This window comes from Pelodiscus sinensis, chromosome 14 (assembly GCF_052426305.1).
Source record: "Pelodiscus sinensis isolate ZL-2025 chromosome 14, ASM5242630v1, whole genome shotgun sequence".
NCBI classification, from domain to species: domain Eukaryota; kingdom Metazoa; phylum Chordata; order Testudines; family Trionychidae; genus Pelodiscus; species Pelodiscus sinensis.
Genome location: NC_143065.1, coordinates 20,590,322 through 20,607,303, shown reverse-complemented (window position 1 = coordinate 20,607,303; position 16,982 = coordinate 20,590,322).

Genomic DNA, 16,982 nt, shown 5'->3' with positions numbered 1-16,982 from the left:
CCATGGACAATTATAAAGGTAATGCAATTTGTGCTTGTTTGCTACTTTTCCATTTAAGCCACACTTGGACCATTTCTTACCATGAGTAAATGCAGGGCTGAGCAGGCTCACTGACTGAACTCTTTACTGTGATGCAGAAGACTCAGATTTGACCCCCTCTTCTGCTGTCTGGATTGCAAGATTTACGGGTATTATGGTTGCTTCATAGTTTGTTTAAACCTGTACAATCAGAAATTTAACCAAGCAAGTTTTAAGTTACCAGTCAGCCTGTTACCCACTATCAGCCAGTGTTGCATGGGCAATTGATTGGGCCTGCACAGATGAGAGTGAAACAGTTTTACATATCTAAGGTGTGCAGGTGACTGGGGAGGTTCCCATACTACATGTTGATCAAGAGTATGTGGTCATCTTTAAAGATGCATCAGTTGCATGTGCACAATGATCAGGCAGACTTAGAGGGCAAAGCTGAAAATGTTGCCCATAGTACTCAAGACTTCTCACAGCTGTACAGTAAAGACATACTGCCACAAAGGCTTCATCTAAAAACAACTGATGTCAGCAATTAGAAGAAAGGCCGTGGGTCTGAGAAACCATAACAACACTCTGCAGGAACGTTTCTTGTTTTCCTGATTTACAGTATTTTTGTCATACTGCAGATTAACAGTATCCGTTTAGGGAAGAAATGGCCTCAAAACATTGTTTTATCTTAAGAACCACAAGTGATGTTGTATTCACTCTGTTTACAACCTCAGAGGTTACTAAAAATGAAACCAAACTAAGAAAACACAGACCATTGACCAGAATAACACCTGCCAACATTTCCTACTTTAGTCTTTAAACCAAACCATATGACATGAGGATGAGGGCTCACAGCCTGCCAAGCATTTCAATTTTATGTTGAAGAGATACTTTACTTTCCTGATTTACATACTGCACACTGAATTACCCTTGCAAGATATTGTGCTTTATATTTGGCGAAATGTAGATTAATAATATTCCTTGCTTAAAAAATGAGCTTCAATGTTTGTGTGAATCATAGAGTGAAAAAAATCGATGTGCTATCGACTGCTGGGGATGATCACATTCATTTTGCCCTTTGTGGTTGGTGAAATCCATGCTGCAATTACAGAGACAGGCTGGCAGCAAAGAGCCTCAGTTGGGCTTTCAGCTCTACATTAATCCAAAACTCACCATTTTAATGCAGATATAGATTGCCACCAGTCAATAGCTGACTACTTGAATTGTGAAGTAGCAGTTCCATGCTATATTGGCAGGCCTGGCTGTTATAGTATCTTCAAGTATTTTGAAATTTCAAAGTGTAGCTAGATGAAGTGAAGAGCATAACTGACACCAACGTGGAAAGAGATTGTTGTACTAATGCTATTAAAATAAACGTTGAGATCCAAAATAGAGACACAGTGCTTGTGAACATGCAGATAATCTTGAAGTAGATGAGAGCCATTTTTATACTGTATTACACTATACATGTACTTTATCCAGGAGCTCAGTGTAATGCTATTCATGTATAATATCACATGGAAAAGTATCTGGGAACTGCATGTTTGTAATTTAGGAACAAATTCTGATTTTATTTGGACTGTTGTAAATTCAGGGTGACTTCACTGAAGCCAGTGGCATCACTCTAGATTTACAATGGTGTAAATGAGATCAGAATGGGCCACTTGTAAAAGATTTTATTTTCAGAAGTCCATTGAATTTTGCATTTACTTATGTGAAAAATTAGGGGCCTTGACAATAGCCCTTCAATAACGAAGAGGTTGTTGCAGGAAGATGGGATTATAGTTCCTGTACAGTGGCTCTCTTGTATATGGCTATGTCTAGACTGGCCACAAATTCTGGAAAAGGGATGCAAATCAGGTAAGTCAGCATAGGGAAATCCGCGGGGGATTTAAATATCCCCCGCGGATTTAAATAAACATGTCCGCCGCTTTTTTTCCGGCTTGGGGAAAAGCCGGAAAAAGAGCGTCTAGACTGGCGCAATCCTCTGGAATAAAGCCCTTTTCCGGAGGATCTCTTTTTCCTACCTGAAAGTAGGAAATAAGTAGGATATTTAAATCCCCCGCGGATTTCCCTATGCTGACTTACCTGATTTGCATCCCTTTTCCGGAATTTGTGGCCAGTCTAGACGTAGCCTATGAGTCTATGAAGCTGAACTGCTTCTGATACAGTCTGTTAACATCTTCACCTCAAATGGTGAAAAGCTGAAAAACAAATCCATGGCCATCTGCAGTTTTACTAATGCGGCTTATGGTGCATGCCATAATCTTGATTCAGAGCACATTATTTTCAAAGGAAGGACTTCCATTGACTTCCAAGCCTAACAGGACCTTCACTGCAGCAGCGTGCACAAACTCCTACTGATTGTATGAAATAAGAATCTTCACAAACACTTTGTAAGATGAGGCCTATGGTGTACAGCTGAGCAGATCTGATTCCATCTTGCAGGGCTGGGGAGCAGGCACACACAGGCTAAATCTATAGTATCAAATAGGGAGCAATGCTCCAGCTCATGTGTACATACTCAAAGTAGATGGATGAATGCTAGTGTGAGGATAAATAGTAGCATAGCTACGATAGCACAGACTGTGGAAGCAGTGGCATGACTGAGCTGCGCAGAGTAGAAACCTGCCTTAAAGTGATAGGTGTGTACAGGCAGTCCCCGGGTTACATGGATCCGACTTACATCGGATCCCTACTTACAAACGGGGTGAGGCAACCCCGCACTAGCTGCTTCCCCCCAGCAGACCAGGGAGACGCGAAGCTAGCGCTCTCCTCCCCCCGCCCAAGCAGACCAGGGAGACGCGGAGCAGCTTTTCTCAGCAGACACCTCAGCTTGAGAATAAAGGACTGAGGGAAGTGAGGTGTGGGAGAATAAAACTGAGCTCTGGAGAAATGTTTGGCTAGAGTTTCCCCTACAATATGTACCAGTTCCGACTTACATACAAATTCAACTTAAGAACAAACCTACAGTCCCTATCTTGTATGTAACCCGGGGACTGCCTGTACTTGGCATGGCTCTGCCATACTGCCACTGATCATGCTGCTGCACTGCTATTTATATTCCTCCACTTACTGCCCATCTACTGCCAAGATGGATACCTAAAGTGGGGGAATCAAACCCCAGTTTGTAATCCACCTTTATGCATAGCCAGGGTTCATTCACTGCAGTGCAATTTGCCGGGGCAGTCTGTGTTATTACATTGGAACTGGGCAAATATTTAGAAAATTGAACCAGCCCATGTGTAAGTCCAGCGTTTAGTCTCTCTCCTCTTTGGCTTTGACATACCGCTTCCTCATCTCAGCCATACGTGTTCCTGGGGTGCAGGCAGAAGCAAGCAAGGGATGTACTGGGTCTGAGTAGGGAATGACTAAGCTATATGAAACCCAGTGTAGCACGTGGTATAGCCCTTGTTACTGTGGGTAACTGTTTGCACAGCAAAATGCCTCAGTGTATTTATGGACACTCAAAATATTATATAATAGCCCTAATATGAGAGAAGATATTTTGGAAATTGTCCTGGATATCAAGCTGCAGGATCAGGCATGTACAAGCAAAAGAAGGCATTTTCCTTTGTTCACATTTGAAATATACACTAGTTTCATGTTGATAAGCCTTCATGTGGTTCTGCTCAGACTGTGCACCTACAAGGCTTTGTGGAGGATGTGCAAAAAAAAATAAGAGGATTTGCTCTGGTACAGTCAAACCTTTTTATCTGGCACTCTGTTAACCAGAAAACGTTGTTAACCTGGCATTGCTCCCAGTCACAATACACATCTTCAGGCGCACAGGCCTGGCTCAGTTTACCATGATTGGCTTAACAATTTTTTATTTAAGAAATACTAGTAATCTTTAACTCAAAATAGAAATGTAAGACCAATTGCCTATACATTACAAAACTACCAATATTAAAAACTTGAGTTTTAGTATTATTGTCCATTTGTTTTTCCTAGGTTGATGGGACCCTCAGATAACCAGAATTTTTAGATAACCACAATGCCCTAATCCCCGAGAGTGCTGGTTAACACAGGTTTTACTGTACTATATTTTGGTGTCCCATGTGGTTTTCCTGACACAAATAATACTCCTTACCTGTCCACCTTTACATATACTACTAAAGGAACCTTGAGAGGTCATCAAGTCCAGTCCACTGCTTTCATGGCAGGATCACGCAGGGCTGGCCTTACCATGAGGTGAACTGAGGCAGCCACCTCTAGTGCCAGACTGTGCGGGCGGGGGCGCCATTAGGACCCACAGAATTGAGACCTTTCAAAGTTTTGGCCCAAGTGAGGGGGTATGGGAGTGTCATTTGAGCTCCCCGCCTCAGGTGCCAAAATGTTGTGGGCCAGCCCTGAGATCACGCACCATCTAGATCAACCCTGACAGATGTCTATCTAATCTGCTCTTAAATATCTCCAATGATGGAGATTCCACAACTTCTCTAGGCAATTTATTGCAGTGCTTAACCACCTTGACAGGTAGGACATTTTTCTTAATGTCAAACCTAAACCTCCCTTGAAGCAATTTAAGCCCATTGCTTCTTGTCTTATTATCAGAGGTTAAGGAAAATAATTTTTCTCCTTCTTTCTTGTAAGACCCTTTCAGATTCTTGTAAGCTATTATCATGTCCCCTCAGTCTTCTCTTTTCTAAACTAAACAAACCCAATTCTTTCATTGTTCCCTCATAGGTCATGTTCCAGTTTTCCAGACCGTTAATCATTCTTGTCACTCTTCTCTGGACCCTTTCCAATTTCTCCACATCTTTCCTGAAATGTGGTGCCCAGAACTGGACACAATACTCCAGTTGAGGCCCAGACAGTGCAGAGTACAGCAGAAGAATGACTTCTCATGTCTTGTTCACAGCACACCTGTTAATGCATCTCAGAATCATGTTTGCTTTTTTTTGTAACAGTGTCACATGTTGACTCATGTTTAAAGGATGTTAGCAGGGACCTTAATTCTGTCTGTAGATAAAAAAAAAATATCGACTTTTGCTGCTGACCTGCAGATGGCGTGTTCTTTTATTTGAAAGTTTAATAAAGTTCCAAATTTAACACTTGTTAACTATGTGAACAAAATGAACATGCATCTGATGAAGTGGGTCTTTGCCCATGAAAGCTTATGCTCCAATAAATCTGTTAGTCTATAAGGTGCCACAGGACTTCTCGTTGTTCTAACAAAATGTTTGTGAATTAAACCATGAAAATCTTTTGCCATCGGGAAATTCATATGTTTATCTCCAGAAACAAATGTCCACCAGTTTTCAATTTTTAAGTGTTCACAGGAATAGTTTAGCTCTACAAACAATATCACACTTTTATCTTATTTCACCAAAGAAATATAAAATGACCAGAAGGCAAAAGGTTATCTCAGATACAATTGTTTTTTTACTAATGGAATTAAACTTGGGCCTAATCATGTTAAGTACTAATCACCTTTGCCTCCCACTGACGCTGAAAGAAGTAGAGGTCACACACTCATAGCAACAGTCAGGCTAACTTCTGAAGGATGACTTGCATGAATAAGGATAATGCAATTAAATAAGGTTTGCTGGATTAGGCCTTCTAGTAGCAAATAATAATTAGTGTGATAAAAAAACCCTCTCTAACCATGGTGATTCAACACAGAAGAGAATATGGATAAATAAAGGGCAATGGTGCTTTTAAAAATAATTCAAATCCATACACATTGGTTTAACCTTGACATCTTAGTTGAGTAGTATTTTAGCCAGAAAGGTCTCTGTGAAGCAAATCTATGAGGTGTGCTCAGCATTTGTTTCCTTGTTGCCTCACAGGATCACCCTCTAAAGCACTCTCAGTCTGCTCACTGAAGTACACATCTCTCTATCTATGCCCTTTCTGCTCCTATCACTTCAGGTATAAGGTGACTTTTAGATTTGTGGTGAAGCATCTTACTCCAAGAAAGTTAATTTCAAGCACAGTTCAGAGGAAGAAAGGCCGTCTTCAACAATCCCCACTTGGCATAAGAAAAACCTAATAAACTCTTCATGTTTACTGTGTTTATAAGGGGCCCCAGACTATGGATTACCTTTTTATTACTCCTTGTTGTAAGGCTTCTTTCTTTATTATTAGTTTTAAACAAAACAGAAGAGAAAATTGTTATCTTCCCTGTGGACATTTGCAGGCTTCAAAATGCAAGTTTAACTACAAACGTGTGCTCCATGGGATTTTGAAATAGTTTTCACCGGGGGTGCTGGAACAATTTGTATAGTGATGGTGCACCAAACAGTGAACTCTAAATATGATGAAAACCACTTCAAACCCAGCGGGTGTGGCAACACCTCTAGCACCCCTACTTCCTGCACCTCTGGCTTTCAGCATTTAGCTGAACTACCCCATACCTGAAAGGATAATTTTTTCCCTCTGATCCAGTAACAGATGTTCAACCAAATTATGTAAATACATGATACTTTTCATATTTCTGCCACAGTATAAAAATAGCCTTTTGTAAACATAGAAGAAACACACACACTTATATATTATATATACACATTTCACCTGTGTCATGTCCAGTGTTTAATATGTATTTAAGATAAAAAGGACATGCTTTTGATTGTTTTTGACCTTCTTTAACAACTCCTAGAAGGGCCCAAAATCTACTAGCCAGGCCTCCCTTAAACTCTGGTGTGTGAGGGAAATGTGGGGAGTGTCTTTCTGCTTCTCAGTCAGGGGCCACATAAGCAGGGGCGGATATAGGGCAGGGCGAACGGAGTGGCCGCCCCGGGTCCCGCGCTTCAAAAAGCCCCGTGCATGCGCCGTGGCGCCACCGCGCATGCGCATGGCGTCACTGCGCATGCGCTGTGGCAAAGGGGGACCCCACGAAATTATGCTGCCCGGGGCCCTGCAAAACGGTCATCTGCCCCTGCACATCAGTGAGGTGTTTTTGTTTTTTTGGGAGGTTGCTTCTCACTTTTGTGCAGGCCCCAACTGATTTTTCTGTGGGTCAGCAGCCCTTGGCCCAAAAAAGTTGCCCTCTGATCTAGTGCCATCCCCCTTACAAATTCCTTTTCTTCTACTGTCTATGATGTGTGTGCTGTAGCTTAGCATCCCACCTCTTTGTCACAGACTGTTGCCTGGCTTGCTTTCATTCTCTGAATGCCAGTGATGGCTTTGGTATTTCTTATGAGAGAGCTACCCATGCTTCTTTACAGGCATATCTGTATTCATCTGCTAGGAAAAAAGATGACCCACCCCCTCAGGTTAATACCTACTGACTGGCCACTTTGATCTACACTTTTTTGCCAGTCCTCAAGAGACTTATCCATGCTGACGAGAACATTACTTCACAAGAATAAGACTCCAGTGGAACTTCTTGTGGAGTAAAACACTACTTAGTATGAGTAAAGAATCTGGATTATGGTGCCTAATGATCACACACTAGAATGAATTGGAATATAGCTACTAGTTAAAAGTACCATCAAATTGCATTTTGAACTAAGAGAGGTCCCTTTCCTACTTTTTGACAAATTAAATCAATAGATTCATGGATTCACAGGCCAGAAGGGACTACTGTGATCATGAAGACTGACCTCTTGTAGATCATAAGCTACAGAACTTTCCCAAAATAATTCCTACAGCAGATCTTTTTAAAAAAATCTATTCTTGATTTAAAAATTTTCAGTGATGGTTAGTCAACTATGACGTTTGATAAACTATTCTAAAGATAAATTAGTCTTTATTTCCAGTCTGAGTTGGTCTAGCTTCAATTTCTAGCCATTGCATCTTGTTATACCTTTCTCTGTTAGACTGAAGAGCCCATTACTACAACTTGTTCCCTTTGTAGATACTTATAGACTGTTATCAAGTCACCCCTTAACCTTCTCTTTGTTAAGCTAAATAGATTGAGCTCCTTCCATCTTTCACTTTAAAGCATCTTTTGCAATTCTGTAATTGTTCTCAAGACTCTATCCTTAACCCTCTCCACTTTATCAACATCCTTCTTGAACAGTAGACAGTCACCCTGCTCTAGTGAAATAAGGGTTAAACTTAGCCTTTGGAAAGGGCTGGGAACCTGGACCAATCAGGTGAGGGCAGGTAGCAGCCAATCAGGGCCCACTTGGGGTGTTATAAACAGGGGCTACTAAACTCAAGGAGGCACTCTGGCTCCAGCTGTGGAGCAGGAAGGACCTGTCTGCCTGGTAAATTAGAGAGGGTACCTGAGACAGGGCTGTGTGGGGGGAAATGTGGGAAGAACTGGGGAGCTCTGGCCGGGCAAAGTCCCAGGCTGAGGCCTTGCTTTCAAGGCCTGAGTGATACTAGGGCTGCAGGGAGGCAGCCAGGGCAGGAGAAGATGCAAGTCCACACCCTCTTCCCAAGGATGAGTGACCATTTCAGACTGCAGTTTTCCCCTGAGTTGGGGGCTAGATGATGACTGGAAATGGGTCACTAAGGCCAAGTGAGTATAGGGGATTGGGGCTCCCTAGGAGGGGAGGATCTCAGAGTGTAGGGGCACTGCCATGAGGCAGTACTGTGAGGGAAGGGGCTCTGTGGCTGGGAGAGACACAGGGCTTCCAGTGGTAGAGAAGAAGATAGGTAACAGGGTGAGACACCAGCTGACAGGAAGCGCTCCACCAGGGCTGGAAGAGCTAATTCCTGGATAGACGGGGAGTGCGGGGAGAGGAGGGTCAGTGAGTGTTCAAACCTGTTACAAGGCTCCGGAACTGGACACACTATTAAGAGCAGCTGTCGCACCAGTACCAAATATAGGTATAAAATAACCTCTCTATTCCTATTTGAGATTCCCCAGTTTGTGTGTCCCGGGGTTGCATTAGTTCTTTTGGCCATTGCACTAAACTGCTGCTCATATTCAACTGCTATTCATACAGCTCTTTAATTTATGTACACACTGAAATATGTGAAATTTCCCCAAAGTTTAAGGCTGTATGAATTCGGGATAAGGGTTTGGAACCCATCTCTACTTTGAAAATGTTAAGTGTTGATGTACTATAGTCATCAGCCCCTTCCATGACTATCTAATCCAGGGTAGAGATTGGAAAGTTCTTGTAATAGGGATGCCAGGCATCACAAGTGTGTTTAGTTGGTCTATGGAAAGAGAACTGTGAAGCTCATCTGTATCCAGTAACCAAAAAAGAGTCCCATTTGACTTCATCACAGCAAAACCCAGTTTTTCCTGTACACATGCTTCACAACACCTAACCCCTACAGTGTGGATATCCCTTAACCTTCTTTTATTAAGCTAAATAGATCGAGCTTCTTCCATCTATTATTGTGAAGCATCTTTTGCAATCCTTCAGTCATTTTCATAACTCTTCTCTGGATCTTCTCCAACTTATCAGCATCCTTCTTGAATTGTGGGCAATAAGCACAAAGAATAATCAACAATACAATTAACAAAAAATAAGCACAGCTTTTATTTTTAATTTAACCAAAGCCAAAATGTACTTGCCCTGTTCCTCACTGAATTTTGAGCATGAGTCAATCTGAAGGTGTAGTTTATTCATAATTATTTATATTTAAATTATAAACTCAATACATCTGCAATGACACTTTTTTTAAAGTAGCAGAGATGTGACTTAACAACATGAACAGTGAATATTTACATGGCAGACCTGTTTTTAGAGACATCCTCATTATTTTAGCCATGCTTTTGTAGATACTAAACTTTTGTCACCAACCCTGACACAACTCAATGGTTATTAGCTTCCCGAGGGACTTGTTTGTGTACCAGGTCAGGATGAAAAGTTGAAATCTTGAAATTTTTAAGAACTGCAAATCTGAAAAATGGTTCAAATTAATTGAAAGGTTTAAATTTCAACCTTTTAAAAACTTTTCTGTGTGTGTTTTTGTGTGTGCGCCTGCGTGTGTTTATTTAAATGTAAGATAACCAAGCATTTCAAGCAAACACCAGAACTTGTTTATGAAAGTGGCATTTCAACAGTTTCAAAAAATTTTCAAGCTTTTTTTTATGTGAAATTTGTCTAAATAGTTTCTTTTCCTTTGAAAAATTTTGGTTTCAACAAATCAGTATTTTTGGGCAATAATAATAATAAAAACTTTTTTTGAACAACTCCTGTCTAGTTCAACTCTTCACTTCTTAGAAGATAGTGCATTAGAAAATCAGGCTCCCAATCAGACACATATTACAAAGTACTGCACATGTATAGGAATATGTCCCTCTGAAATGTTTCATACTATTTTTTCACACAGGAAAACATAAACGCAACAATAGATCAATTCTGACTGTAAATATCTAAATATGTCCTTTAAAAGCCAAAGGAATGTCAGATACAATTTATTTTCAGCCTGTGCAAGCTGAGACATTAAGTGGCAATTCTCCTTCCATTAGCTAAATCTGGCAAATATGCAACTGTTTAAAGGCACTGTCAATAGCTATTGCACAATTAAGTATTTGTACTGATGCCTTATTAAATTACCCTTTTCAAGTAGGCATAATAAACTAGGAGTTCACTGTACAGATTTTCATGGTGAAAGTCCAGATCAGTGGAAAATTTATTTAAAGAGAATGTAGTCCAGTGAGTAATGAAGTGAGTGTCAAATGTTTTTTGGGCAAATGAATCTGAGTTGTCTTAAAACTTTTTTGGCACCTAGAGCTAAAGTAGAGAGTTGCAATAAAATGTCTATCATTTAGCCATTTTGATTTAGATAGTTCCAGAATAAACTTGCAAACCATAAAGCTTTTCTAACAGCGAAAATCTATTCGGTCTCTAACAGAGATCATTATCCACATGCAATAAATAAAAAAATAATCTAGGAAGTCACAGCTAATATCCTGAACATGTGGTCAAAGAACCTCTTCGCTTCTGTGGATTTGACTGTGACTAACTACCTACCATGCAACTTTGGCATACTTCAATGGACTACCTGAACCTTGAGAGCTACTTACCCTGTCCCTCCTTCCCTTGAACAGGTGTGGGGGGTGGGAAATAGGCAGACCCATGGTTCCTCCAAATCCTACTGTGCCTGCTTGGTGTGTGATGAAGGGGAGGAAAGGAGTCTTAGTAAATGACTAGCTTTAAAGCAGAAAGCAGCAGCAGTGGAGGAATTGTGACTCAGAGGCATGGAAGTGTCCCTTGGGCTACTCTTGGGATGGTGCAGTCTGTGCATTATCCTTTGCTGTGACTAAAGAAAATCTGTATCTGGAGCATTGGAAAGGATGAATAATTTAAAAATCGAAATGTGAATTCGACATAATGAAGTGATATCAAATGACACTAGCAAAGAGTTGATTCACTTGTAAAGATCTGAATGCATTTTGTTGATTTTTTGGACATTTTTCATGGGGTAGAATAAAATTTGTGGAAGTGTGTGTGTGTTTGGCAAATTGCAAAGACGTGGGCTGATTTTGACATGACAAATGAAAGGCCTAGGTGGAAAGGGGCAAACGTCTCTTGTCTTATAAAGACGTGATAATTAATTGGACCTCATATTAATTTATATTACATTTAAACTTAGGGTATGACTACACAGCAGGGCTTATCTCAAAACAAGCTATGCAAATTGAGCTACATCAATTGTGTAGCTTATTTTGAAATAACGTACAGGTGACCCCCTCACGTATGACCTAATTGGTTCCTGGAATCCTTATTTCCCATAGGCGCAATGATATAAATGGGAGTTTCATTCCTGGTCCGCTTTGCCTCCTAGGAGTTGTAGTTCCCAGCTATGCCAGGTGGAAGCAGCATGGCGCAAGCTGCTCCCATACCCGGCCGGGGCTGTGCTGGGAGAAAGGAAAGGACTCATGCTGGATAGCTGGCCGAGTAGACAGCGGGCATGGAGTCTGGAATCATGTGATCTGGTCACATGTCTTTTCAGTGTTATAGCAGCAATATATAAATGAACAGAATAGGTAAAGAGTTTCACAGGCTGACTGTGCATTTAAGCCTGTTGTCTAATAATGTCATTTGGTGACCCCCAGTTCTCGTGTTATGAGGAGTAAATAACACTTCCTTATTTACTTTCTCCAACCAATCACAAATCCATTCCATAACCCTAATCATTTTTGTTACCTTTTTTCTGAACCTTTTCCAATTCCAATGTATCTTTTTTTGAGATGAGGTGACCACATCTACATGCAGCATTCAAGATGTGGGCATACCATGTACTTATATAGAGGCAACAGGATATCTTATCATCTATCCCTTTCTTAATGATTCCTAATATTCTGTTCATTTTTTTGACTGCTGCTGCACAGTGAGTGGATGTTTTCAGAGGAACATCCACAGTGACTCCAGAATCACTTTCTTGAGTGGTTACAGCTAATTTAGATGCCATCTTTTTATATGTATATGACTGTAAATGGGCAGCAAAAATGAAACATGTGAGTGAGGAGGCTTATGTACCATAGCAGGGCAAGGTCCTCCAAGCAAGCAGATGCCTTGATATTGATGGACATTCCTGTAGATCCCAGGACATCAATGTGGAGGAGAGGGCCTGTGCCTTCATACTGTTCATGGCTCCGTCAGGCAATGCTCTTACATTGGTTCTCTGTCTGTGCCATTGTCTAAATACCCTAACCCAAGCTTTCCTGGCTCAAGATATTCAGAAAACACTAGTTGTATGGGTTGTGTAGAATTGTACCCATATTCTTCAAAGTGATATTTGATTATGGCATATATAGTTCATGTAAGATGAGTCATGTGAAGTGTCATTGGGAAAGGTATGATTGGCTGAATATGATCATCCTATTTGTATGAATATATCATTTTTGTATCTGAAGTTATGAATATTGATTGGGAATCAGTAATTCAAATGGGCTTACTCTGGAAAATGCTCAGACACAGCTTTTCAGGTAATGCAATGAAGAAGCCAGATGGGGCTGTTGGCCCATCAGCAAAGACAAAGGACTGTGGAATAGCTTAAGCTTCCTGTGGGCATTTTGTCCAGTCTGCCTGATATAACACTGCAAGGACATGTGACCAGACCACATGATTCCAGACTTCATCCTGGGTTGCCAGTAATTTTCCACAAACTGGGCTGGAAACTGGTTTTGGAACAAAGGGTTCCTGCCATGTGCTATATCTATGGCAGGGAGTGACATCACTGAGGGTTCTTTACTGCCCACACAAGAAGACTCCTGGACTTGAGGAACAAAGACTGAATTGGTGGAAGTGCTGAACCCAGGGCAAAGGGATTTCTTGCCTGTGTATAAAAGACCTGGGGCTTCCAAACTATAAAGTAAGTTCAGCTTGCTCCGTTAATAATCTACAGCCTGTTTGTATGATCTCTAGGGTGAGATTCTGCTAATTCATATCTAATTTATCTAGCACATTAAATTTAGTTTGCCTTTTTTGTCAATTTGCTAGGTAATCTGCTTTGATCTGTTTGCTGTCACCTATAATCCCTTCAAACCTATCTTTTGTAGTTAACAGACTTTTTTTTTTTACTTTAAAACCATGAGCTGGAGTGAAGTGTGTGGGGATCATGGTTCAAGGGACAAAGGCTGTTGCATATTCCTGACCACTTTGAAGGAGGAAGTAAACTTTATGAGCTTACACTGTACAGGTCCCTGAACAGGGCAAGACAGTATAATTTGGGGGTTATACTCTACAGTGGTGCATGCCTGGGGAGGAGAGAGTTGCCTTAGCTGTAGTATTTCTATGCACGGGCTGGTCACAGTCACAGCCACAGCAGATCAGTTACCCAACAGCCTGTGGAAGTCCAAATTCTTGTTGTTCAAAGGGCAACAGAGGTTTGCAGAAAGGTGCCAAGGCCCCTTCAGCTTGGGCTCCCTCCACCTATTTCCAATTCTGACCAGCTACTGTGGCTGGCAATTGCACAATTCCATCTCCTCCATGCCTTACAGCAAAGACGCGAAGGTAACCTCCAGGCACAAGCTAATGTATTGCTGCAGCACAGACACAAGAGTAGAGCTTGGGTTCCAAAGAGATATGGGCTGGCATTGTACACATTCTTCAGGTATAAAAATGAGAGTGAGCAAGTGTCTGGCCTTAAAATGGGATCTCAAGCCCCGCACAGCTTGGAAAACTCCTTGAGATCACTATTGGTGATAGTACAGGAGGAACAACTCTTTAACTCATTCAGAAATACTCTCCCCTCGCCTTTCTAGATAGATTGTTACAGCCCATGCTGAGCTGCAAGAGGCAGTAAGTCTGCTCCTCATTCCCCACCTTGGCCCTGTCATGGCTCCTTCCCCACTCTGGCATGATAAATGCAGAAGTGGGGGCCAGCAAGTGTACCCCAAAGCCTTATCTACCAGGCTTTGGTATAAAAATTCCCCCAAAATCTTAAAAAACTAGATCTTGGGAATAAAACTTCCGCTGCCACCACCCAAATGTTGATAAAGAAATCAGGGAAAAGATCATTTGGGAAATCTTACCCCTAAAATAAAAATCAAGGCACACAATTAACCACTGCCAGGTTAATAAAAAGAAAAGAAAGAACTTTTATTATTACAACAATATTCCTGTTGCAAACATAATGACTAGATAGGGAGGTAACAAAATATACTCATGGAGAAACTCCATGGGCCTAGAACTTAGTTACAAAGAAAAGCCAAAACATCTTTTAAACAGTGCCAGATCTCAGATCCCATACCCAATCCATAAAACAATAAAACGAAACTACCTAAACTTTACCCTACTTACAGAAAATGAAGAATGGTGTCTTGGAGAGAGAGAGACATGCTTGTCCCTCTCTGTAGCTGCAGAGAACTCCGAGAAACAAAAAAAGGAGAAAGGACAAAAAACCAAATTCCTTTGTCCCAGTTTGAAAAGTCCCACCTACATTCCTATTGGTCACTCCACCTGGCTAGGTGTAGTTAACCCCTTAATCCCCAGGCTGCTGGCTAACCCTCATAATCATGACAGGCCCTGCTTAGATTGTGACTCCAGCTGCAATGGAAGAAGCAGGTAACATTCACCACAAACTCTCTGCTATGAACAATTGGAGCATAGAGAGGGGTTCTCCGGACTGTGATCCTCCCCACTGCAGTGGCTAGAGTAGGAGGGCAGTGCAGAAAGGGAGTAAGCTGCTTTACTAAAATGGGGGAAGAATCCTAGGGTGGAATCCACAAAAGGAATTGCAGTGCTCAGAATTACAGGGCCTACATTTTAGGGCAAAATCACAGGAACACCAATGGGACCCATAAAGCCTACTTAGGCACCTAGTCTCCCTATATAATGGCTAGGGAGAGACAGGTGCCTTACACCTCAATCCACACAAGCCAGCTTGCTCTGCAAGGAGCTGCCTAACCTAGCCAATAGGAGAGACATCAACAGGAGAAGTGTGTGTTAAGCCCCACCTACTCAGAGGTATAGATGCTTAAGTCCAGGTTGCAGGGAGGTGCCTAACTCTGCTGGGTGAACCATGAATGGGAACCAGCTGCCTGGAGGCAGGTAGCTTATGAGCCAAAGCAGAGAGCCATTTCAGATTTTGGTAGGGGAGGCAACCTGCACATGCTGCGATGTGGGGAGGGCAGAGTGAGGACAGCAGCTTCAGCAGTGTTACTGAGCATGCTCAGGAGAAGTAGCAAATCAGGGGTGGCATGTGGGTATTGACCCCATCTGCCCTCCCCACATACACACATCACCTCTCTCCAGGAGCTACTAAGGCACTTGAAAACTCTAGTTATTTGGCAGAAAACTTAACAATTAGCTAGCAAGAGCACTGTATTTAATACCTATATAAGAGAAAGAAAATTTAAATAGATGTCAGACCCACTGAGCTCCAATATAAAAATATTCTGACATCTTGTGGCCAAGTTACTTAAGTCCCAATCTTTTTAATCTCTGTTCATATGGAAGCTGTTTCTTAACCCAGATAAATTCTGTTGCCCTTTCTGTATCTTTTCCAAATCCAATATATCATTTTTTTAGATGGGGTAGTCAGATATGCATGCAGTATTCAAGCTGTGGGCTTCCATGACTTTATACAGAGACAATATGCTCTTTACTGTCTGATTTGCTATTTCTTTCCTACTGATTCCCAATATTCTGTTAGCTTTTTAGATTGCCACTGCACATTGAGCAGATATTTTCAAGGAACAATTCACAATAATTCCAAAACCTCTTCCCTGAGTGGTAACAGCTAATGTAGGGTATGTCTAGACTGCACCCCTTTGCTGGCAGAGGGATGCAGATTAGGCTGGGCAAAATTGCTAATGAAGCGGAGATTTAAATATCCCACACTTCATTGGCATAAAAATGGCGGCCGCTTTTTTTTTGGCACTGAGCTTTGTCAGAGAAAAGCAGCAGTCTAGACACTGATCTATCACTTAAGAAAGCCTTTTCCAATAGATCCCTTACACCTCGTAAAATTTGCCTCCATGTCACCCATGATGGTCTCTGCCATGCCAGGATGTCAAGGTGGAAACGATCTGGTGAGAGCAATGGATATCTGTTAACATTCCCAATCTGTCTCTTGTTGCCAAGCCCACAATCTGCCCACTTGGTTTTGACCAGCCCTGTCATCAGAAGTCCCTATTGAACAGGTTCTGGACTGGGCACGGCCTCTGGGTAGCCCACCAAAGTTTCTGAGGATTTTGTGACCGTCCTTTTCACAGCTGCAGTGCAACATGGACAATGACATATGTTGTCAATGAATGCTTGCTGACTGGGTTCTGAGGTGGTCTTGAAGATCTGCATCATGCTGCTGAAGATGTCATTGTTTGGCTGGATGACTGTGCACTTGCTCTGTCCTGTGAGCTATGTCGGATGGCCTCAGTCTCTCCGCTTCAAGCTGTTTTACTGGGAATAGAAACTGAAACAACAGTTGGAGCCAGGAACAGGACCCAGGGCTCTCACCTCTCAGATCTGTGCTCTGCACACAGCACATATTCACTCTTTCTCTGACCCAATGACTAGTTAAATATTTGTCAACAGTGGAAGAGTCACTGTGCACTGGGCCTCTGCAAACCCCTACTTGTACGGCTGAATGACTATCGTCTCTTGATTGGTGGATCACCCAGGGGTTAGGCAGGAGTTAGGTGTCCGTGGGCTTAGAAG